The sequence below is a fragment of the Bubalus bubalis genome, chromosome 20 (assembly GCF_019923935.1).
Source record: "Bubalus bubalis isolate 160015118507 breed Murrah chromosome 20, NDDB_SH_1, whole genome shotgun sequence".
Classification (NCBI taxonomy): domain Eukaryota; kingdom Metazoa; phylum Chordata; class Mammalia; order Artiodactyla; family Bovidae; genus Bubalus; species Bubalus bubalis.
In genome coordinates, this window is record NC_059176.1 from 5,105,534 (window position 1) to 5,128,967 (window position 23,434).

The 23,434-nt window shown below is 47.3% G+C and overlaps 1 long non-coding RNA gene across 1 annotated transcript in view; it reads right to left on the minus strand.

The window, feature by feature from the left end:
- The window catches only part of LOC112580854, a 112,604-nt gene that overhangs the window by 78,757 nt on the left and 10,413 nt on the right, over positions 1-23,434 (minus strand). The window lies entirely within an intron of this gene.

Sequence of the window (23,434 nt, forward strand, 5' to 3'; positions counted from 1 at the left end):
GGAGGAGTGGTGGGTCACCGGAGGCCCACGGGCAGGCCTGATGGTGCCGGGAGCCAGGGCTCATGGCCACGCAGGGGCCCAGGCACTGCCCGGGGACTCGGGAAGTCCACCTGGGACCAAGGAGCATAAGGAGGGGCTTCCGGGGCCTTGGCCGGAGGCTCCCATTACTATCAGTCACTGATGACCCTTGACCTTCTCTACCCACCTCCATCCAGGCATGTGTTCCCTGGACCCTGCCCTGGGCTGGAAACCAGCAGGGTCCATACAGGCCCTGGTCGAGCTCCAGGAGGCCCATCTTCCACCCCCATCCATCAGTTACCCCCGAGATGCCTGTCACCCAGGCCAACTGGCCCTGGCTGTCTGGTGACCCCACTCCCAGCTTTGGGGGCCTGGGCGGAACCATGGCTCAAGGATCTAGCCTCCTGCGGATACAGAAGTCGAACAAGAGTTATGATTGGGTGAAGAAAGCGTCAGAGAGACGGCAAGTCCTCTCCTCAGGTGCGGGGGGCGGTAAGGGGGACGACCCCTCAGGTTCTTGGCAGGATCAGAGGCAACTTGCGAGCACAGCCTCTCAAGCAGAGGCATGGTGGCTGCTTTCCAAGGAACCTGCAGGCAGCCGCACCCCAAGGTGGGCCTGGCCCCGGGCCCTCCGTCAGACCTGCGGAGGGAGAGATACCGGTGGGGTCAGGCCAGCCAGCCCTCGGCCACACAGGGACACGTCTGTGTTTTGTGTGGACTCAGGCGGAGTAGCCATGAGCCCGCAGGGCCCAGGGGAGGGATCTTGGGAGGCATGCACATGGCAGGTACGGAAAGTGAATTAGGAGGGAGTCTTCCTGAGGCCACAGGGCTGGGAGTCAGGGCCCCCAGCTCTGCAGGAAGGTGGGCACCCAGGGGCCCTTGTCTGGTGGCTGAGGTCAGGTGGCTGACTCAGGTGTCCGTCTCGTCCCTGCTGGCACCTGACTCTGCCCATGCTCAGCTCCAGGGCCCCCTCTGCACGGTGGCTCCAGGACACACTTTCTCAGCTGCCGCCCTGATGAGGCCCCGGGCCCACCCATAGCTGTCACTGGGCCCCTCCCCGACAGCACTCAGGGCGGGCTTCGTGTCTCCCCTGACCCTCTCCCCGGGCAGCCCCACCCCCACACACCCATCACACCTCCGCACTGCCACGCAGTGCCCCTTCTGCCCAGCAAGCCCTCCTCCCACAACAGCCAGCAACAGCCAGCAACGTCCTCCTTTAGTCCAGCTCAAAGCCGGGAGGACGCCAGGTCAACTGTGACCCTTCTGCCTTCATCTGAGAGGCAGTGCAGAAGTGGGGCTGCTGGCTGCCTACATCACACCCCACTTCTTGCTGGCTTCTGTGATTGTCCCTCCACATCTGCTGAGGCCTTGAGGACCCAGAGGTGGCCCTGACTCCGACCCCCACTGACCCCAGGGGCTGGCACTCAGTAGCTGCTCAGTAAATATCAAATGCAGGAATTAATGAATGAGGCCCTAATGAAGAGCTAAAAATGAACTTCCCCCTCCCGAGGCCTGACCCACTTTCAGAGCCTTCGCCAGCTGCCCAGGGAAGCAGCTTTGATTCTTCCAAGCTCACGGCTGTCACCTCAATGTCCCTCTGGCTGTGGCCGGCTCTAGGCCTGGCTCAGGGAATGCTGGGTGGGCTGGGACTGGCAGGCCTGGGCCAGTGGACCCACGAGGACAGCAGGGAGAGCCCAGCCCGCATAGGCCCCGGGGCTTTAGGGTCATTTTGCCCACCTTGGCTGCCAAGTCTCTCACATCGTGCCACGTGTGGACTTGGAGTTCCCTGGCTCTGTTGGGCTTCAGTTTCCTCAACTGGAAGACGGGGTGACATTGCTCAGGGGCATGGACTAGTTGAGGGGCCGGCATGGTGTTTCTGTAACATGCAAGACAGTAAATATTTTAGGCTCTGTGGGCCAAGCCATGTCTGTTGCAGACACTCGTGCCGCAGTGGCATGGAAGCTGCTACAGACAAGATGTAAATGAATTCATTTGGCTATGCTCCAGGAGGACTCTATTTATGGACACTGGATGTTGAATTTCATATAATTTCACATGTCATGAAATCTTCTTTTTTATTTTTTTCCCAACCATTTAAAGACATAAAGACCATTCTTAGCTTGCAGGATGTATAAAAACAGGCAGTGGGCTGGATTCAGTCGGCGGGCTCTCTCTGAACTCGATTGCGAAAGTGCTCCCTAACGTCTTTGTTCCCAGCTTTATCGTGTTTCTGGCTCTTTGCCTCCAAAAGAAGGCACTTGGAGATTAAATATTAAGATAATTGTTTTGTTAGTCATTTATCCGACACACAGCATTTGTGTGAGGAAGTTACTAGCAGTCAGGGCCATCGATAGATGGAGGTGGTGGCTAGAGTGGTTGTGAGCTCCCCATCCCTCGGGATATGCAAACAGAGTGGAACGCCCAGGGCAGGGAAGCTATACAGAGAATTTAGGCATCAGGTGGGGAGGGCAGAAGAGTGTCCACGGAGCTCCGTTTTGCCAGATTATGTGTGATGTGCAGGCCTGTGGCCTCAGCTGCACCCGGGGGGGCTGGACCGTGTCCTGTCCAGCCACAGGCCCCATCGTCAGGTCCTGAGCTCAGTGCAGGGAACTGTCTTCCAGGGTTGAATAGACGCCAATGCCCACTGTGCCTGGCAGCATGTGGCACTGGAGCTCCGGGAGGGGCTCAGGTCCCAGCTGCTGCCATCTCAGTCTGGGCCCCCAAAGTCAACTCTGAGACAAGAATTTGGGTGCATGCGGCTTTATCCAGGCGATTCCAGGAAGCACGTGGGGCAGGGAGCAGGGTGGGCAGCAGGTTTATAAAGGCCGTGTTAATGATCCGTTGTTATTGTTTAGTCACTCAGTCGTGTCCGACTCTTTTGTGACCCCAAGGACTGTAGCCCACCAGGCTCCTCTGTCCACGGGATTTCCCAGGCAAGAATACTGGAGTCGGCTGCCATTTCCTTCTCCAGGCAATCTTCCCGACCCAGGGATTGAACCCACATCTCCTGCATCAGCAGCCCGATTACCGCTGAGCCACCGAACAATGACTAATGATCTGTTGCCACTGGCTCAACTTGTGGGGGGCCCTCGGAGAGAGGGTGGAGGAACACCCTCGGGCTTGGCCCACGCAGGAAGAGGAGGCTGGGTGCTTATCCACCACTCCCGCCCCCCCAGATCCGGATGTCACCTCCAGCACCTCGCAGCTGCCCTGTGCCCCGAGGTCAGAGGCCCTCTGTGGGGTAACTCAGGTGCATGACAGGCACTGCCCACAAGCTCAGGACCACCCCCAGCCTGGGTAGAGGGAGGGCACGGCCAGGGCCACACTAAGGACTTAACTGATGATGCTTCTGACTCCAGACATGCCCAGGGCCCTGCTGTAAACAGAGAGCCAGGCCTAGGCTCCCCTCCACCCAACTCCATGCCTTTGGCTTGTGTGGCTGCGGCTGCGTGGCTTTCCCTTCTGAGCCTTAGCTTCCTCGCTGTAATACTCCACTACACACACCCTGCAGGGCTGTTGTGAGGATTAAATGAGATGATACGTGAGCACCGCAGACCGATCCTGTGCATCACAGATGCTCCAGACATGGCAACGCGTTGTCACTGTGTCCCCTTGGCCGCCCATCTCTCTGACCAACTGAGCCTCCATTTTCCACAACTGATCCCAGCCTCACTCTAAAAAGCGAGTAGGGTTGCCTTAAGCCAATCACCTGGCTATCATAAGTGGTCAGGAATGCTGCATGCCTGCTAAGTGGCTTCAGTCATGTCCAACTGGGGCCCGCCAGGCTCCTCTGTCCATGGGATTCTCCAGGCAAGAATACTGGAGTGGGTTGCCATTTCCTCCTCCAGGGGATCTTCCCAACCCAGAGATAAACCCGCATCTCTTATGTCTCCTGCACTGGCAGGCAGGTCCTTTACCAATGGCATCATCTGACTCAGGGATGAGCATGAGATCTAATTCTAGCCAATAAGAGAAAAAAGAATTCAGGATGTGTTTCGTGCTACTGAAAATGACTGTCTCTGCCCCAGGATAGTGTGGTGGGGAAGTTTAAGCGTGTGGGGTAGACATTTTGCTACCAAAAGGCGAGTGGCTAGGGCCCCTAAGGGTACCATTTGGAGTCCAAGGATGAAAACAAATAGAGGGACAGAATACAGTTGAGTCAGGGTGATAGGCTTTTGAGCTGCTGGATCAAGCCTTACCTGAAGTTTTATCAACGTTTCAGTTACATAAGCCAATAAATTCTCTTTATGTTAAAGCCGCCAGGAGTTTCATTTCTTTTTTTCTTTTTTTGTCTTTTGCAATGTAAAGAGTCCTAAAACATATAGTGCATCCCTCTTGGTTGCTGGGGCTCAAGGGCAGGGCCATAAAAAATGGGGTTTACTGAAAAGATACAGAAAGCAAGACCTTCCCAGGCTGGACCAGTGGAAACCTCAGTTCAGCTTCTGCTCATCCCTGCAGCAAAAGCATTCAGTTCAGCTACTCTGAAGCTTTGAGGACATCATAGAGGCACCATGAATGACTGGCTTGGTGGCCAGCCAGGAGCCTCCGGGTATAACTATAGCCCCAGAGATAAAGAAAGGGTGACGAGGAAGGTGGGCGTCACCCACATGCACAGTCCCACGCAGCTGGCACGCCGCTTGGCAGCTGCAGCCCACAGAGGACAGGCAGGGCTCTTGCCTTCCCTCTCCATTTCAGGAGAGGAGAAAGCCTCCGGCGACACAGCCCACGAGCATCACTTTCCTCACTTTGCAAAGCCTCGCAGACCTCAGGCCCACTCCCAGCCGGGAAGCAGAGGGTGGGGGAGGAGGGAGGCACGTGGGAGGAAGACGGAGGCTGGGCATCCTGCGATTCGCTGGCAGCTGGAAATCTCCGACTTTGCTTTATCCGGTTAACACGTTTGTGCCTCCAGAGATGTGGCGAGAAAGACGGGTATGAGAACCGTGGGGCTTTTCTTTTTGTAGCAGTCATGGCGAAATAGCCACCAAAGGCTCAGCATTTAACCTGCACGGAAGCCAGTTCACATAGGAAGTCACACTCCTGTTCCCAAGGTGGCCGGAGCCTCGCTCGGTGTATGGATGACCTGGTGGCCAGGAGGCCCCGGACACGGTCAAACAGAAAACAAGTAAATGTCCCCAGTCAGAGGGCAGGGCCTGTTCACGGCTTGGTGCTTAGAACTGGGTGGCCCACGCCCCCCATGGAAGACAGAAGGGGATGGCAGGTACTGGGCAAGACAGGCACCAGGGTAGACATGTTACAAACCTGTAACTAACCCCCAAGTTGTCAATATTAGACCCATTTGACATAGGGGTAATAAACCCAAGGCTGAGCGGCACTGGGACTGACCCAAGGTCACCCAGATGCTCTGAGCCGGATGGAGGTCTGAACCTGGCTCCGAGCCCCCCAGAGCCCATCTCAAATAGCCTGGTCCTCCCTAAACCTGTTCCCGCTCAAGCTGTATGTCCCATCCCCTGCCCCACTGACATCAACACAGCCCCTCTTTAAAGTCATGCTGTGCTTAACCCCATGGACCTGGGCACCCAGGAGTGATGGGGACCCCGAGCACCTGGTTGGGGCAGCAAGACATGCAGAAGATCCCAAGGGGACAGGAGGGTGACTGGAGCCAGCGGACCTGCTGGGGCTTCCTGCCAGCATGAACGTGTCTGGATCTGAGAACTGCTCTTCGGGAAGCCACTGAGGGCATCCTTTGAACCTCAAGCAGTGAAGCAGACGCCCAGTTCCACGGGTTTGTTTCTTTTTTATATTGTGTCTCCTGCCCCGGACACACGTACACACAGCTGTGATCAGAAAGCTGCAGGTGGGGGAGCAGAGCAGACAGCCAACCTCCCCTGCCTGGACCCGGTCTCCCCGCCCCCGCTTCCAGGACCTCCGCGGTTCTCAGTCCTCAGCAGGCCTCGCCCGGCCTTGCCCGGGAGCTGCGGGAAGGCGGCGTGGCCCCAGGCGCGGTGGCCAGGATCAGGAGCGGGTTGGAGGGCGGCCCGGCGGCCGCAGAGCCACCATCTGCTCCTCGGCTCCGAGCGCGGCGGGCTGCAGAGAGGAGCGTGAGCTGGCAGCGCCCCTGGCGTGAGCGAAGCCGCGGCCACTCCGTGCCCCGACCGTGGGCCTGCTGACCGGCTCTGGGGAGGCAGGAAGGGCCGTTCTCGCTGCCTCCGATTTCCTTTCAGAAAAGTACACAGAACAAAGAGCGCACAGCTGTGCACCCACCGCACAGAAGTGACAATCACCAGCATTTTGTGCCAATTGTTTCAACTCTTCTCTCTCTTTTAACGCAGAATATGGAAACATAACAGATAATGTGAAGTCCTCTGTGAGCCCCCAGGTGGGGTGGGGACCAGCCAAGCCTCAGACGTCTCTTGCCAGGGACACAAGCACTCGGAGGTACACACCGCGCCCAGGGGGGTCCTCACCATGGGCCCCTGGCTCCTCGTGACCACATGGCACGAGGTGACTCTAACCCCCACTTCTCAGCCAGGGACACTGACCTGCCGGATGCGACTACCTCTGCCCCAGGAAGATGGCCACCCAAGAAAGCATCACCTTAGCAGCATCCCTGGGACCCAGACTCCTCCACACATCAGTTCTCTCAGCCTTGGTGTGTCGGCCTGGCGAGATGGTCCTTGGTTCCCCCTGTCACTCACAAACACAGCACATCCTCAGGGAAAAGACGTGCTGTGTGCGCTATGTGCCTCTTATACGGGTCCCCACGGCGCCTTGCACACTCTACCCTGGTCTTCTCGGCCTGCCCCAGTGGGCTTCCCGGACCGCTGCTGATGAGGGCAATGGCGCTGCTGTGATTGGCTTGGAGGTCACGTGCAGGAAGCTAGGTGACCAGAGCAAATCAAGGTTCCCTTGGTAAGGAGGAAGGGCGGGAAGGGAGTGAGTAGAAGGGTGTGGGCAGACAACTCCAGCCAGCATCCGTCACCCTTGCGAGCGGACCACCGTCAGCAGGAGGCGGAAGCAGAAATGAGGTCAGACCATCCGCATGGAAGCCACGTCCGTGCACCGCAGCGTGCACGTGGCCTCCACTACCTCCGCCCCCTGCCTGTGCCACCAAATCACCAAACTCTCCCAGCTCTGCCACACTCCGCCCCCCCCCCACTCTGCCAGCGCACCACGGGTCCACCCTCCCCACTGCAACGTGGCCACACCATCCTCACCACTGCACCTCGTAAGGTGAGTGGGGCCCTGGCGTGAGGGACCGCGGCTAGGGGTGGATCCGAGGAACACAAGCGGGGTTAGGAAGCACAGCCCGGAGCACAGGCCACCCTTGGGCTGGCTGCAGAGGGTGGGAGGGAAGCCCAGATCCAGGCTAGATGGAACGAAGGGTGACGCGGCGTGACACCAGCCTCATCACTCCTCACTGTGGAGCCACATCCTCTGGGCACTCTGGCTGGACGTTTAACAGGAAAATCGGGGTGGGCTGGGATGAGAGGGTATATCCATTAGAATTAGGCTTGGCTGCAAAGCAGAAAGCACTAAATAATGCAGGATTAAACACACAAGGATTTATTTTCTCAAATAACAGAAATTGAGAAGTTGTGCAGAGCTGCTGTGACTGGGCCCTAGGCTCCTTCCATCCATCTCTCTTTCCCTACATCCTTAGCAGGTAGCTTCCATCCTGTAAGTCACCTCCTGGTCTAAGAAAGCTCCTGGAGCTCCAGCCATCATGTCTTAATCCCAGATAATAGGAGAGAGGATCAGTTCAGTTCAGTTCAGTCGCTCAGTCGTGTCCAACTCTTTGCAACCCCATGAATCACAGCACACCAGGCCTCCCTGTCCATCACCAACTCCTGGAGTTCACTCAGACTCACATCCATTGAGTCAGTGATGCCATCCAGCCATCTCATCCTCTGTCGTCCCCTTCTCCTCCTGCTCCCAATCCCTCCCAGCATCAGAGTCTTTTCCAATGAGTCAACTCTTTGCATGAGGTGGCCAAAGTACTGGAGTTTCAGCTTTAGCATCATTCCTTCCAAAGAAATCCCAGGGCTGATCTTCAGAATGGACTGGTTGGATCTCCTTGCAGTCCAAGGGACTCTCAAGAGTCTTCTCCAACACCACAGTTCAAAAGCATCAATTCTTCGGCACTCAGCCTTCTTCACAGTCCAACTCTCACATCCATACATGACCACTGGAAAAACCATAGCCTTGACTAGATGGACCTTTGTTGGCAAAGTAACGTCTCTGCTTTTCAATATGCTCTCTAGGTTGGTCATAAGGAGACTGCAAAGGGAGACTTTGCCCAGTTGTCTGTCTGCCTTCTGAGAAGTCATACTAAACACCTCCATTTCCAGCCAAAATGAAGTAACAAATTTACCCTCCAGTCTTAAACTACACACACGCACACAGACACACACACACACACACACACACACACACACACGAAACTATGGTTTTCAGATACTGGATAAAATGCATCCCAGGACAGGGAGCTCTGACAGAAGGCAAACAAATGAGGTGAGCATGATGAACGCCCCCCAGAGAGAGCTTTCAGGCCACATCCGGAGAAGGGAAACCTAATCAGAGTCCAGTGGTGTCTCTCAGTTGGTACATAGAGATCAGAGCATCCCAGACATCTCTAATTCATGGTGTGGAACAACAGAGAAGAGAGAGCTGCACAGAGATAAAGAGCTTCAGTGATTTGCAGAGGGCTCTCCTCCAGTCTTTAGCTAAGTACCGAGTATGAGGAAATCAGCAAAGCTGAAGAAAGAGCAACCAGAATGGAAGAGGCAGAACAATCCCCTGGACGTGTACAGGGATAAGAATGGTTCATCTTCCCATCAGCCCAAGTGGAAAAACTTCATCACAATAGGGCATAAGTAGAGTCCTCACAAGAATATTGCCTTTACAGTGAGGTCAAATTAGCCCTAGACTAACTGCTGCTAAGTCACTTCAGTCGTGTCCGACTCTGTACAACCCCATAGACGGCAGCCCAACAGGCTCCTCTGTCCCTGGGATTCTCCAGGCAAGAACACTGGAGTGGGTTGCCATTTCCTTCTCCAATGCATGAAAGTGAAAAGTGAAAGTGAAGTCACTCAGTCATGTCCGACTCTTAGCGACCCCATGGACTGCAGCCTACCAGGCTCCTCCATCCATGGGATTTTCCAGGCAAGAGTACTGGAGTGGGGTGCCATTGCCTTCTCCAAGCCCTAGACTAAAGGTTGATCTTAAAAGAATCTGCCTGCAATGCAGGAGACCCTGGTTCAATTCCTGGGTCAGGAAGATCTCCTGGAGAAAGGATAAGTTACCCACGCCAGTATTGTTGGGCTTCCCTTGTGGCTCAGCTGGTAAAGAATCCGCCTGCAATGTGAGAGACTTGGGTTCAGTCCCTGGGTTGGGAAGATCCCCTGGAGAAGAGAAAGGCTATGCACTTCAGTATTCTGGCCTGGAGAATTCCATGGACTGCATGGTCCATTGGGTCACAAAGAGTCAGACACAACTGAGCAACTTTCACTTCACTTTCAAAGGCTGATCTGGATCTGCCTACAAAGCTGCCTACAAAGTAAATCTCAAAAGAATCAAATTGTCCCCAAGTAACTTAATTGCATATCAGAACAAAGCCAAGAACATTTAAAGAAATACGAAAAACTCTAGCACCTAACAAAGTGAAATTACAATGCCTGACATCTAATCAAAAATTACCAGGAATATAAAGATGGAGGAAAACAGGATCCATAAGAAGACAAATCAATACAAATGAATCCATATATGACCAGATGATAGAATGAGGGAAACAGATGATAAGATAGATGAAACGAGGTAGAGGAAATCACGAGCTTGAAAGTGAAGGAAACAGAACATATTTTTGAAGGCCCAGATTGAACTTTTAGAGTTAAAAATACAGTGTGCAACATGAAAAGATGCTCAACAGCACTAATTATTGGAGAAAGGCAGATCAAAACCACCGTGAGGTCCCACCTCATACTCATCAAAATGGCCATCATCGGAACATCCCCAAACAGCCAGTGCTGGAGACGGTGGAGCAGGGACGCCTCGTCGCTGGTGGGAATGGAAGTTGGTGCAGCCACTATGAAAGACAGCATGCAGGTTCCTCAGAAAACAAAAAGTAAAACTACCATATGATCCTGCAGTCTCACTCCTGGGCATATATCTGGACAAATCTATACTTCAAAAAAATACATGCACCCCTGTGTTCATAGCAGCACTACTCACAGGAGTCAAAACAGGAAGACAACCTAAATGTCCCTAAACAAACGAATGGATAAAGAAGATGTGGTGCAGATAGGCAAAGGAGCAGTACTCAGCCACAAAGAGAATGAAATAATGCCATTTGCAGCAACATGCATGCAACTAGAGATGATCATACCAACTGAAGTCAGAAAGAGAAAGACAAACACCATAAGATAGCACTTATAATTTATTTATTTTAATAGAAGGATAATTGCCTCATGGAATTTTGCTGTCTTCTATCAAACCTCAACATGAATCAGCCATAGGTATACATATATCCATTTCCTCTTGAATCTCCCTCCCATCTCCCTCCCTACCCCACCTCTCTAGGTTGATACACAGCCCCTGTTTGAGTTTCCTGAGAATCTAAAATATGTCACAAATGAACCTATCTACAGAAACAGAAGCAGCCTCATAGACATAGAGAAGAGACTCATGGCTGCCAAGAGGGTGAGGGGAAGGGAGAGGGATGGATTGGGAGTATGGGATTGGTAGATGCAAACTGTTACATTTAGAATGGATAAACAACAAGGTCCTAATGTATAGCACAGGGAACTATATTTAGTACCCTATGATAAACCATAATGGAAATGAATATTTAAAAAAAAGTTGTTCTCAAACCAAACAAAAAAGACATACAATATGCAAGACAGAAAAAATACACTAGGCAGAAAAAATACACTAGGTGGGATTTAACAGCAGATTAAACACTTCAAAAAGGAAAGATTAGTGAACTGGAAGCTGTGGCAATAAAAACTATCCAAAATTAAACATAGAGAAGAGAATGGGGGAAAAAAATAAGTGGGGACAACATCAACATATGTGTAATTGGTGTCAAGGGGGGGGAAAGGAAAGGGGACAGAAAAAAATAATTGAAGAAATAATCACCAAAATTTTTCTAAATTTGATGAAAAGTATAAATCTACAGAACCAAAAACCTCAATGATCCCCCCAAGCAGGGGGAAAAAAAAAACAAACAAGGAATCTCATTGAATCCCAAGCAGGTAAAGAAAACTACACCAGGCCATATGATAATCAAATTGCTGAAAACCTATAAAAGTAGAATGAAAAGACAAATTATGTACAGAGAACAAAAGATAAGAGTAACAGCAGACTTCTTGCTGGGAACAATCCATGCCAGAAGATCATGGTGCAACAGCTTTATTGTAAGAATGAAAGCTGACCACCTTAAATTTCACACCCAGTGAAATTTTCTTTCAAATTTGGAGGACAGATAGACTTTTCCAGACCATCAAAATCGGAAGGAACCCATCACCAGCAGAACAGCTCAAAATGTTAAAGGGAGTCCTTCAGGCAGAAGAAAAATGATAGCAGAAGGAATCCGGACCTACAAAAAGGAGTGACAAGAACCAGAAATGGCTGTTATGTAGGTAAATATAAATGGCTTCTCTTCTAATTTTTAAAAATCTCTTTACAAACTGCTTTACTGTTTAAAGGGAAAAAATGAACTGTGGAGCTTATATATATATGCAGAAATGAAATGTACGAAGAAATAATCTGAAGTCCAGAATGGGGGCAGGGAATGGAAGTGTATCATGGTAGATTTTATATTATCCATGACGTAATATAATGTTATTTGAAGGCAGAGTGTGATAAAGTGGGAAGTTCTAAACCAAGCAACACATATACTACCAAAGAAGCTCAGCTGCTAAGCTAAAAGAGGGTAAAATAAATATTACTCATTAATCAGAAAAGAAGGAAAGAAAATAGGAAAAAGAATCTAAGAACAGATGGGCCAAATAGAAAATCAGTATTAAGATCATCAATTTAAACCTAACCATAATAATCATCCTAAATACAAATGGTCTACACTCACCAATTAAAAAGCAGAGATTGTCAGATAAGGTGAACAAGCAAGACTCAATCGTATGGTCTGTACAAGAAACCCACTCTAAGTATACAGCATAGGTAGATTAACAGTAACATATGTAAAGAGAGATATACTGTATGAACACATCAAAAGAAAGCTGGAGTGTCTATACTAGTAACATACAAAGCAGATTTAAAAGGAAAGAATATTACCAGGAATAAAGAGAGTAGTTTCATAGTGATAAAGACTTTAATTCCTCAAGAATTCATCTTGAGAACAATCTTAATGTTTATGTACCTAAACTAAGCCATTAAGGTTTGACCTAAATCAAATCCCTCATGATTATACAGTCAAAAGTCAAAGTGTTAGTTGCTCAGTCATCTCTGACTCTGTGAGACCACATGGACTGTAGCCCATAAGGTTCTTCTGTCCATGGAATTCTCCAGGCAAGAATCCTGGACTGGGTTGCCATTCCCTTTTCTAGGGGATCTTCCTGATCCAGGGATAAAACTCTGGTCTCCCACATTGCAGGCAGATTCTTTACCACCTGAGCCGCAAGGGAAGCCCACGATTATACAGCGGAAGTGACAAATAAATTCAAGGGATTAGATCTGGTAGACAGAGTGCCTGAAGAACTACAGATAGAGGTTCATGACCTTAGACAGGAGGTGGTGATCAAAACCAACCCAAGAAAAAACGTACAAAAAGGCAAAATGGCTGTCTGAGGAGGCCTTACAAATAGCTGAGAAAAGAAAAGAAGCTAAAGGCAAAGGAGAAAAGGAAAGATATATCCATCTGACTGCAGAGTTCCTAAGAATAGCAAGGAGAGATAAGAAAGCCTTCATAAGTGAACAATGCAATGAAATAGAGGAAAACAATAGAATGGGAAAGACCAGCGATCTCTTCAGATGGGCACAATAAAGGACAGAAATAGCAAAGACCTAACATAAGCAGAAGATATTAAGAAGAGGTGGCAAGAATACACAAAAGAACTATAAAAAAATGATCGTAATGACCCAGATAACCACCATGGTGTGATCACTCACCTAGAGTCAGACATCCTGGAGTGTGGAGTCAAGTGGGCCTCAGGAAGCACCACTATGAACAAAGCTAGTGGAGGTCATGGAATGCCAGCTGAACTATTCCAAATCCTAAAACATGATGCTGTTAAGAGTGCTGTACTCAATATGCCAGCAACTATGGAAAACTCAGCAGTCGCCACAGGACCAGAAAAGGTCAGTTTTCATTCCAATCCCAAACAAAGGCAATGCCAAAGAAGGTTCAAACTACCCAACCACCACACTTTGCACTCATTTCACATTCTAGAAAAGAAACACTCAAAATTCTCCAAGTGAGGCTTCAATAGAATGTGAACCAAGAACTTTCAGATGTTCAAGCTGGATTTAGAAAAGGCAGAGGGACCAGAGATCAAATTGCCAACATCCGCTGGAACATAGGAAAATAAGAGAATTCCAGAAAAACATCTACTTCTGCTTCACTGGGGCTGCGTGGGCGCAGAAGGGCTGAGAGGAGCTACTCCACGCTCAAGGTCAGGAGGGGTGACCTCGTCCAAGGTAAGGAGCAGTGGCTGTGCTTTGCTGGAGCAGCTGGGAAGAGATACCCCACGTCCAAGGTAAGAGAAACCCAAGTAAAACAATAGGTGTTGCAAGAGGGCATCAGGGGGCCGACACACTGAAACATAATCACAGAAAACTAGTCAATCTGATCACATGGACCACAGCCTTGTCCAACTCAATGAAACTAGGCCCATGTGGGGCCACCCAAGACGGACGGGTCATGGTGGAGAGGTCTGACAGAATGTGGTCCACTGGAGAGGGGAATGGCAAACCACTTCGGTATTCTTGCCTTGAGAACCCCATGAACAGTATGAAAAGGCAAGATGATAGGATACTGAAAGAGGAACTCCCCAGGTCAGTAAGTGCCCAATATGCTACTGGAGATCAGTGGAGAAATAACTCCAGAAAGAATGAAGGGATGGAGCCAAAGCAAAAACAATACCCAGTTGTGGATGTGACTGGTGATAGAAGCAAGGTCCCATGCTGTAAAGAGCAATATTGGATAGGAATCTGGAATGTTAGGCCCATAAATCAAGGCAAATTGGAAGTGGTCAAACAGGAGATGGCAAGAGTGAACGTCAACATTCTAGGAATCAGCGAACTAAAATGGACTGGAATGGGCGAATTTAACTCAGATATCTACTATATCTACTACTGCGGGCAGGAATCCGTTAGAAGAAATGGAGTAGCCATCATGGTCAACAAAAGAGTCCGAAATGCAGTACTTGGATGCAATCTCAAAAACGACAGAATGATCTCTGTTCATTTCCAAGGCAAACCATTCAATATCACGGTAATCCAAGTCTATGCCCCAACCAGTAACGCTGAAGAAGCTGAAGTTGAATGGTTCTATGAAGACCTACAAGACCTTTTAGAACTAACACCAAAAAAAATATGTCCTTTTCATTATAGGGGACTGGAATGCAAAAGTAGGAAGTCAAGAAACACCTGGAGTAACAGGCAAATTTGGCCTTGGAGTACAGAAAGAAGCAGGGCAAAGGCTAATAGAGTTTTGCCAAGAGAACGCACTGGTCATAGCAAACACCCTCTTCCAACAACACAAGAGAAGACTCTACACATGGACATCACCAGATGGTCAACACCGAAATCAGGTTGATTATATTCTTTGCAGCCAAAGATGGAGAAGCTCTATACAGTCAGCAAAAACAAGACCAGGAGCTGACTGTGGCTCAGATCATGAACTCTTTATTGCCAAATTCAGACTGAAATTGAAGAAAGTAGGGAAAACCACTAGACCATTCAGGTATGACCTAAATCAAATCCCTTATGATTATACAGTGGAAGTGAGAAATAGATTTAAGGGCCTAGATCTGATAGATAGAGTGCCTGATGAACTATGGACAGAGGTTCATGACATGAACATGAACATGAACATGAACATGAACATGTACAGGAGACAGGGATCAAGACCATCCCCGTGGAAAAGAAATGCAAAAAGCAAAATGGCTGTCTGCAGAGGCCTTACAAATAGCTGTGAAAAACAAGAGAAGCGAAAAGCAAAGGAGAAAAGGAAAGATATAAACATCTGAATGCAGAGTTCCAAAGAATAGCAAGAAGAGATAAGAAAGCCTTCCTCAGCGATCAATGCAAAGAAATAGAGGAAAACAACAGAATGGGAAAGACTAGAGATCTCTTTAAGAAAATTAGAGATACCAAGGGAACATTTCATGCAAAGATGGGCTCGATAAAGGACAGAAATGGTATGGACCCAACAGAAGCATAAGATATTAAGAAGAGGTGGCAAGAATACACAGAAGAACTGTACAAAAATGATCTTCACGACCCAGATAATCACGATGGTGTGATCACTGACCTAGAGCCAGACATCCTGGAATGTGAAGTCAAGTGGGCCTTAGAAAGCATCACTATGAACAAAGCTAGTGGAGGTGATGGAATTCCAGTTGAGCTATTTCAAATCCTGAAAGATGATGCTGTGAAAGTGCTGCACTCAATATGCCAGCAAATTTGGAAAACTCAGCAGTGGCCACAGGACTGGAAAAGGTCAATTTTCATTCCAATCCCAAAGAAAGGCAATGCCAAAGAATGCTCAAACTACCACACAATTGCATTCATCTCACACGCTAGTAAAGTAATGCTCAAAATTCTCCAAGCCAGGCTTCAGCAGTATGTGAACCGTGAACTTCCTGATGTTCAAGCTGGTTTTAGAAAAGGCAGAGGAACCAGAGATCAAATTGCCAACATCCGCTGGAACATCAAAAAAGCAAGAGAGTTCCAGAAAAACATCTATTTCTGCTTTATTGACTATGCCAAAACCTTTGACTGTGTGGATCACAATAAACTGTGAAAAATTCTTCAAGAGATGGGAATACCAGACCTGCCTCTTGAGAAACCTATATGCAGGTCAGGAAGCAACAGTTAGAACTGGACATGGAACAACAGACTGGTTCCAAATAGGAAAAGGAGTACGTCAAGGCTGTATATTGTCACCCTGCTTATTTAACTTCTATGCAGAGTACATCATGAGAAACGCTGGGCGGGAAGAAGCACAAGCTGGAATCAAGATTTCCAGGAGAAATATCAATAACCTCAGATATGCAGATGACACCACCCTTATGGCAGAAAGTGAAGAGGAACTAAAGAGCCTCTTAATGAAAGTGAAGAGGAGAGTGAAAAAGTAGGCTTAAAGCTCAACATTCAGAAAACTAAGATCATAGCATCTGGTCCCATCACTTCATGGGAAATAGATGGGGAAACAGTGAAAACAGTGTCAGACTTTATTTTGGGGGGCTCCAAAATTACTGCAGATGGTGATTGCACCCATGAAATTAAAAGATGCTTACTCCTTGGAAGGAAAGTTATGACCAACCTACATAGCATATTCAAAAGCAGAGGTATTACCTTGCCAACAAAGGTCCATCTAGTCAAGGCTATGGTTTTTCCAGTGGTCATGTATGGCTGTGAGAGTTGGACTGTGAAGAAAGTTAAGCGCCGAAGAATTGATGCTTTTGAACTGTGGTGTTGGAGAATACTCTTGAGAGTCCCTTGGACTGCAAGGAGATCCAACCAGTCCATCCTAAAGGAGATCAGCCCTGGGTGTTCATTGGAAGGACTGGTGCTGAAGCTGAAACTCCAATACTTTGGCCACCTGATGCAACGAGCTGACTCATTGGAAAAGACCCTGATGCTGGGAGGGATTGGGGGCAGGAGGAGGAGGGGACGACAGAGGGTGAGATGGTTGGATGGCATCACTGACTCAGTGGACATGAGTTTGAACAGTCTTTGGGAATTAGTGATGGACAGGGAAGCCTGGCATGCTGCAATCCATAGGGTTGCAAAGAATCAGACACAACTTAGCCACTGAACAACAGCAGCAGCAATATGAGATTGGTTTGACATTTGAAAATCATTGTGATTCAGCACATTGACAAACTAAAATATATATACATATATATAAATGATCATATATATATATATACATGGTCATCTCAATAGACGCAAAAAAAATTTTTTTTTAATTTCAGCTTTCATTCCTAATAAATCTCAGTAAACTAAGAACAGAAAGGAACTTTCTTCTTCTTCTTTTTTTTTTTGGCCACATGGTATGACACGCAAGACCATGGATCAAACCCATGGTCACTGCCGTGGAGTTGCAGCATCTTAAATACTGGACCACCAGGGAAGTCCCAGAAAAGAACTTCCTTAACCTGATAAAATATATCTAAGAAAAACCTAATGGCTTAACACCAAGTTACATTTAGTAGTGAGGAATTCAATGTTTGCCTGCAATACAGAGAACAAGGTAAGGATGCTCACTCTTACCACTTCTATCCAGCACTGTAATGGAGGTTCTAGATAACATAGTAAGGCAAGAAAACAAAACAAGAATCACACTGATTGTAAAGAAAGAAGTAAAATTATCCCTACACACAGATGGCATAGTCACCTATGTAAAAATTTCTAAGGAATTTATACACAAAAAAGATATTAGAACTACTCTGTGAGATGAGCAAGATGGCCAGATACAAAGCCAATAGTATTTCTACATACAACAAACAATTGCTGGGAAAGGTATTTTAACCACAATAAATGCACATTATTTTTAAAAATTGATAATGTGAACTTAATCAAATATGAAAACATTACTCTTCAAAAGACAGTTGGAAGAAAGTTAAAAGCCAAGCAAAAGCCTGGTAAGGAGTATTGGTAAATAGCCTGGTAAAAAGTATTTGTAAAACAGGTCTCTGACAATGAACTCATGTTCAGAACATATAGAGAACACTTACAACCGAATAATAATAACCCAAACAATCCAACTAAGAAATAAACAACTGAACAGACACTTCACTAAAGCTGATTCTTAACATCATCAGTCATTCAAAAAGTGAGAATTAAAAGCACAAACAACTCATGCAGCTCAATATAAAAAAAACAACACAATCAAAAAATGGGCAGGAGACATCAATAAAGGTCTCTCCAAAGAAGACATGCAGATGGCCAACAAACACAAGACAAGAACCTCAACATCACTAATTATTGTTGCTGTTGTTCAGTCGCTAAGTCGTGTCTGACTCTTTCAGACCCCAGGCACTGCAGCACACCAGGCTTCCCTGTCCTCCACCATCTCCTGGAGTTTCTTCATTGAATCAGTGATGCCATTACCATCTCGTCCTCTGTCATCCCCTTCTCCTCCGGCCCTCAATCTCTCCCCTGGGCTTTTCCAATGAATTGGCTCTTCACATCAGGTGGCCAAAGTATTGGAGTTTCAGCTTTAGAACCAGTTCTTCTGAGGAATATTCAGGATTGATTTCCTTTAGGATTGACTAGTTTTATCTCCTTTCAGTCCAACGGACTCTCAAGAGTCTTCTCCAGCACCACAATTTGAAAGAATCAGTTCTTCAGCACTCAGCCTTCTTTATGGTCCAACTCTCACATCTGTACACGACTACTGGAAAAGCCATAGGTTTACTTATATGAAACTTTGTTGGCAAAGCGATGTCTCTACTTTTTAATACACTGTCTAGCTTTATCATAACTTTTCCTCCAAGTAGCAAACATCTTTTAAATCCATGGCTACGGTCGCCATCCACAGTGATTTTGGAGCCCAAGAAAATCTGTCACTGCTTCCACTCTTCCCCACTTATTTGCCATGAAGTGACGGCACCGGGTGCCATGATCTTAGTTTTTTGAACGTTGAGTTTTAAGCCAGCTTTCTCACTCTCCTCTTTCACCTTCATCAAGAGGCTCTTTAGTTCCTCTTCACTTTCTGCCGTTAGGATGGTATCTGCATGTCTGAGGTTGTTGATATTTCTCCTGGAAATCTTGATTCCAGCTTGTGCTTCTTCCCGCCCAGCGTTTCTCATGATGTACTCTGCATAGAAGTTAAATAAGCAGGGTGACAATATACAGCCTTGACATACTCCTTTTCCCGATTTGGCACCAGTCCATTGTTCCATGTCTGGCTCTAAATGTTGCTTCTTGACCTGCATATAGATTTTGCAGGAGGCAGGTAAGGTGGTCTGGTATTCTCATCTCCTTAAGAATTTTCCAGTTTGTTGTGATCCACACAAGTCAAAGGCTTTCACATAGTCAATAAAGCAGAAGTAGATGTTTTTCTGGAATTCTCTTATTTTTCTATGATCCAATGGATGTTGGCAATTTGACTCTGGTTCCTCTGCCTTTTCTAAATCCAACTTGTACATGTATAAGTCCTTGGTTCACTGTTGAAACCTAGCTTGAAGAATTTTGAGCATTACCCTGCTAGAGTGTGAAATGAGCACAATTGTGCGGTAGTTTGAATATTCTTTGGTATTGCCCTTCTTTGGGATTGGAATGAAAACTGACCTTTTCTGGTCCTGTGGCGACTGCTGAGTTTTCCATAGTTGCTGGCATATTGAGCACAGCACTCTAACAGCATCATGTTTTAGGATCTGGAATAGTTCAGCTGGCATTCCATGACCTCCACTAGCTTTGTTCATAGTAGTGCTTCCTAAAGTCCACTTGACTTCACACTCCAGGATGTCTGACTCTAGGTGAGTGACCACACCATCGTAGCTATCTAGGTCATTAAGGCATTTTTTGGATAGTTCTTTTGTGTATTCTTGCCACTTCTTCTTAATATCTTCTGCTTCTGTTAGGTCTTTGCCATTTCTGTTCTTTATTGTGTGCATCTTTGCATGAAATTCTTCCTTGGTATCTCCAATTTCCTTGAAGAGATCACTAGTCTTTCCCATCCTATTGTTTCCCTCTATTTCTCTACATTGTTCACTTATGAAGGCTTTCTTATCTCTCCTTGCTAGTTTTTGAAACTTTGTATTCATATGGGTGCATCTTTCCCTTTCTCCTTTGCCTTTTGCTTCTCTTCTTTTCTCAGCTATTTGTAAGGTCTACCCAGACAATCACTTTGTGTTCTTGCACTTATTTTGGGGGGGGGGGGGGGGGGGGGTTGGTCACTGCCTCCTGTACAATGTTACGAACCTCCATTCATAGTTTTTCAGACATTCTGTCCCCAGACCTAATCACTTGAATCTACTCATCACTTCCACAGTATAATCATAAGGGATTTGATTTAGATGATACCTGAATGATCTGGTGGTTTTCCCTTTCTTCAATTTAAGCCTGAATTTGGCAATAAGGAGCTCATGATCTGAGCCACAGTCAGTTCCTGGTCTTTTTTTGCTAACTGTATAGAGCATCTCCTTCTTTGGCTGCAAAGAATATAATCAATCTGATTTCGGTTTTGATCATCTGGTGATGTTCATGTGTAGAGTCGTCTCTTGTGTTGTTGGAAGAGGGTGTTTTCTATGACCGGTTTGTTTTCTTGGTTAGCCTTTGCCCTGCTTCATTTTGTACTCCAAGGCCAAACTTGCCTGTTACTCCAGGTATCTCTTGACTCTCTACTTTTGCATTTGAACCCCTATTATGAAAAGGGCATCCTTTTTTTAGTGTTAGTTCCTGAAGGTTTTGTAGGTCTGCATAGAACCAGTCAACTTCAGCTTCTTTGGCATTAGTGGTTGGGGCATAGACTCAGATTACTGTGATGTTGCATGGTTTGCCTTGGAGATGAACCAAGGTCATTCTGTTGTTTTTGAGATTGCACCCATGTACTGCCTTAGGCCTCTTGGTGACTTTGAGGGCTACTCCATTTCTTCTAAGGGATTCCTGCCCACAGCAGTAGATATAATGGTCATTTAAATTAAATTTGACCATTCAGTTCAGTTCAGTCGCTCAGTCATGTCCGACTCTTTGCGACCCCATGAATCGCAGCACACCAGGCCTCCCTGTCCATCACCAACTCCCGGAGTTCACTCAGACTCACGTCCATTGAGTCAGTGATGCCATCCAGCCATCTCATCCTCTGTTGTCCCCTTCTCCTCCTGCTCCCAATCCCTCCCAGCATCAGAGTCTTTTCCAATGAGTCAGCTCTTCGCATGAGGTGGCCAAAGTACTGGAGTTTCAGCTTCAGCATCATTCCCTCCAAAGAAATCCCAGGGCTGATCTCCTTCAGAATGGACTGGTTGGATCTCCTTGCAGTCCAAGGGACTCTCAAGAGTCTTCTCCAACACCACAGTTCAAAAGCATCAATTCTTCGGCATTCAGCCTTCTTCACAGTCCAACTCTCACATCCATACATGACCACAGGAAAAACCATAGCCTTGACTAGATGGACCTTTGTTGGCAAAGTAATGTCTCTGCTTTTGAATATGCTATCTAGGTTGGTCATAACTTTCCTTCCAAGGAGTAAGCGTCTTTTAATTTCATGGGTGCAATCACCATCTGCAGTGATTTTGGAGCCCCCAAAAAATAAAGTCTGACACTGTTTTCACTGTTTCCCCATCTATTTCCCATGAAGTGATGGAACTGGATGCCATGATCTTAGTTTTCTGAATGTTGAGCTTTAAGCCAACTTTTTCACTCTCCACTTTGACTTTCATCAAGAGGCTTTTTAGTTTCTCTTCACTTTCTGCCATAAGGGTGGTGTCATCTGCATATCTGAGGTTATTGATATTTCTCCCGGCAATCTTGATTCCAGCTTGTGTTTCTTCCAGTCCAGCATTTCTCATGATGTACTCTGCATAGAAGTTAAATAAGCAGGGTGACAATATACAGCCTTGACGTACTCCTTTTCCTATTTGGAACCAGTGTCTTGTTCCATGTCCAGTTCTAACTGTTGCTTCCTGACCTGCATACAGATTTCTCAAGAGGCAGATCAGATGGTCTGGTATTGCCATCTCTTTCAGTACCATCCATTTTAGTTCAATGATTCCTAAAATACCAATTTTCATTCTTGCCATCTCCTGCTTGATCATGTCTAATTTACCTTAATTCATGGACCTAACTTTCCAGGTTCCTATGCAATATTGTTCTTTACAGCATCAGACTTTACTTTCACCCCCAGACACATCCACAACTGGGCACTGTTTCCACTTTGGCCCAGGCTCTTCTTTCTGGAGCTATTTCTCTGCTCTTCCCTGGTAGCATATTGGACAGCTACCACCCTGGGGGGAGCACATCTTCCAGTATCATATCTTTTTACCTTTTCATACTATTCATGGGGTTCTCAAGACAAGAATACCGAAGTGGTTTGCCATTCCCTTCTCCAGTGGACCACATTCTGTCAGAACTTTCCACCATGACCTGCCCATCGTGGGTGGTCCTGCACATCATGGCTCATGGCTTCCTTGAGTTACACAAAGCTGTCATCCATGTGATCATTTTGGTTAGCTTTCTGAGATTGCGGTTTTTGGGCTGGGGGTTGTGGGATTATAGTTGTTGCTTCTTCTGTCTGTCCTCTGATGGATGAGGATAAGAGGCTTGTGCAAGTTTCGTCTTTTAGAGAAATGTATATTAAAACTACAGTGAGGTTATCACCTTACAAAAAATTCAGCGAGAAGTCTACAAACGGCAGATGCTGGGGAGGGCGTGGGGAAGAGGGCATCATCTCGCACCATTTGTGCGAAAGTGAACTGAACAGCCTGGAGGCTCCTTGAAAAATTAAAAATAGAACCACCATGCATGTGTGCTAAGTCACTTCAGTCATGTCCAGCTCTTTGCAATCCTATGGGCTGGGGCCCTCCAGGCCCCTCTGCCCATCGGAATTCTCCAGGCAAGAACACTGGAGTGGGTTGCCATGCCCTCGTCCAGCGGATCTTCCTGACCCAGGGATTGAACCCACATCTCTCATGTCTCTTTCATTGGCAGACAGGTTCTTTACCACTAGCACCATCTGGGAAGCCCCTATATACCCAGATAAAGCCATAATTTCAAAAGATACATACACCTCAATGTTTATTGCAGCACTATGTAAAATGGCCAGGACATGGAAGCAACCTAAATGTTCACTGACAGAGGAACGTATTAACAGAAAAAGGTGTAGCACATATACAATGGAATATTACTCAGCCACAAAAAAGAACAAAATTGTGCCCTTTGCAGAGACCTACAGAACAGCACACAGAGTGAAATAAGTCAGAGGAAAACAAACATTGTATATTAATGCATAATGTGGATCCTAGAAAAATGGTACTGCTGCTGCTGCTGCTAAGTCGCCTCAGGCGTGTCTGACTCTGTGCGACCCCATAGATGGCAGCCCACCAGGCTCCGCCATCCCTGGGATTCTCCAGGCAAGAATACTGGAGTGGGGTTCCATTGCCTTCTCCAATGCATGAAAGTGAAAACTGAAAGTGAAGTCGCTCAGTTGTGTCCATCTCTTAGCGACCCCATGGACTGCAGCCCACCAGGCTCCTCCGTCCATGGGATTTTCCAGGCAAGAGGACTGGAGTGGGGTGCCATTGCCTTCTCCGAGAAAAATGGTACAGATGAA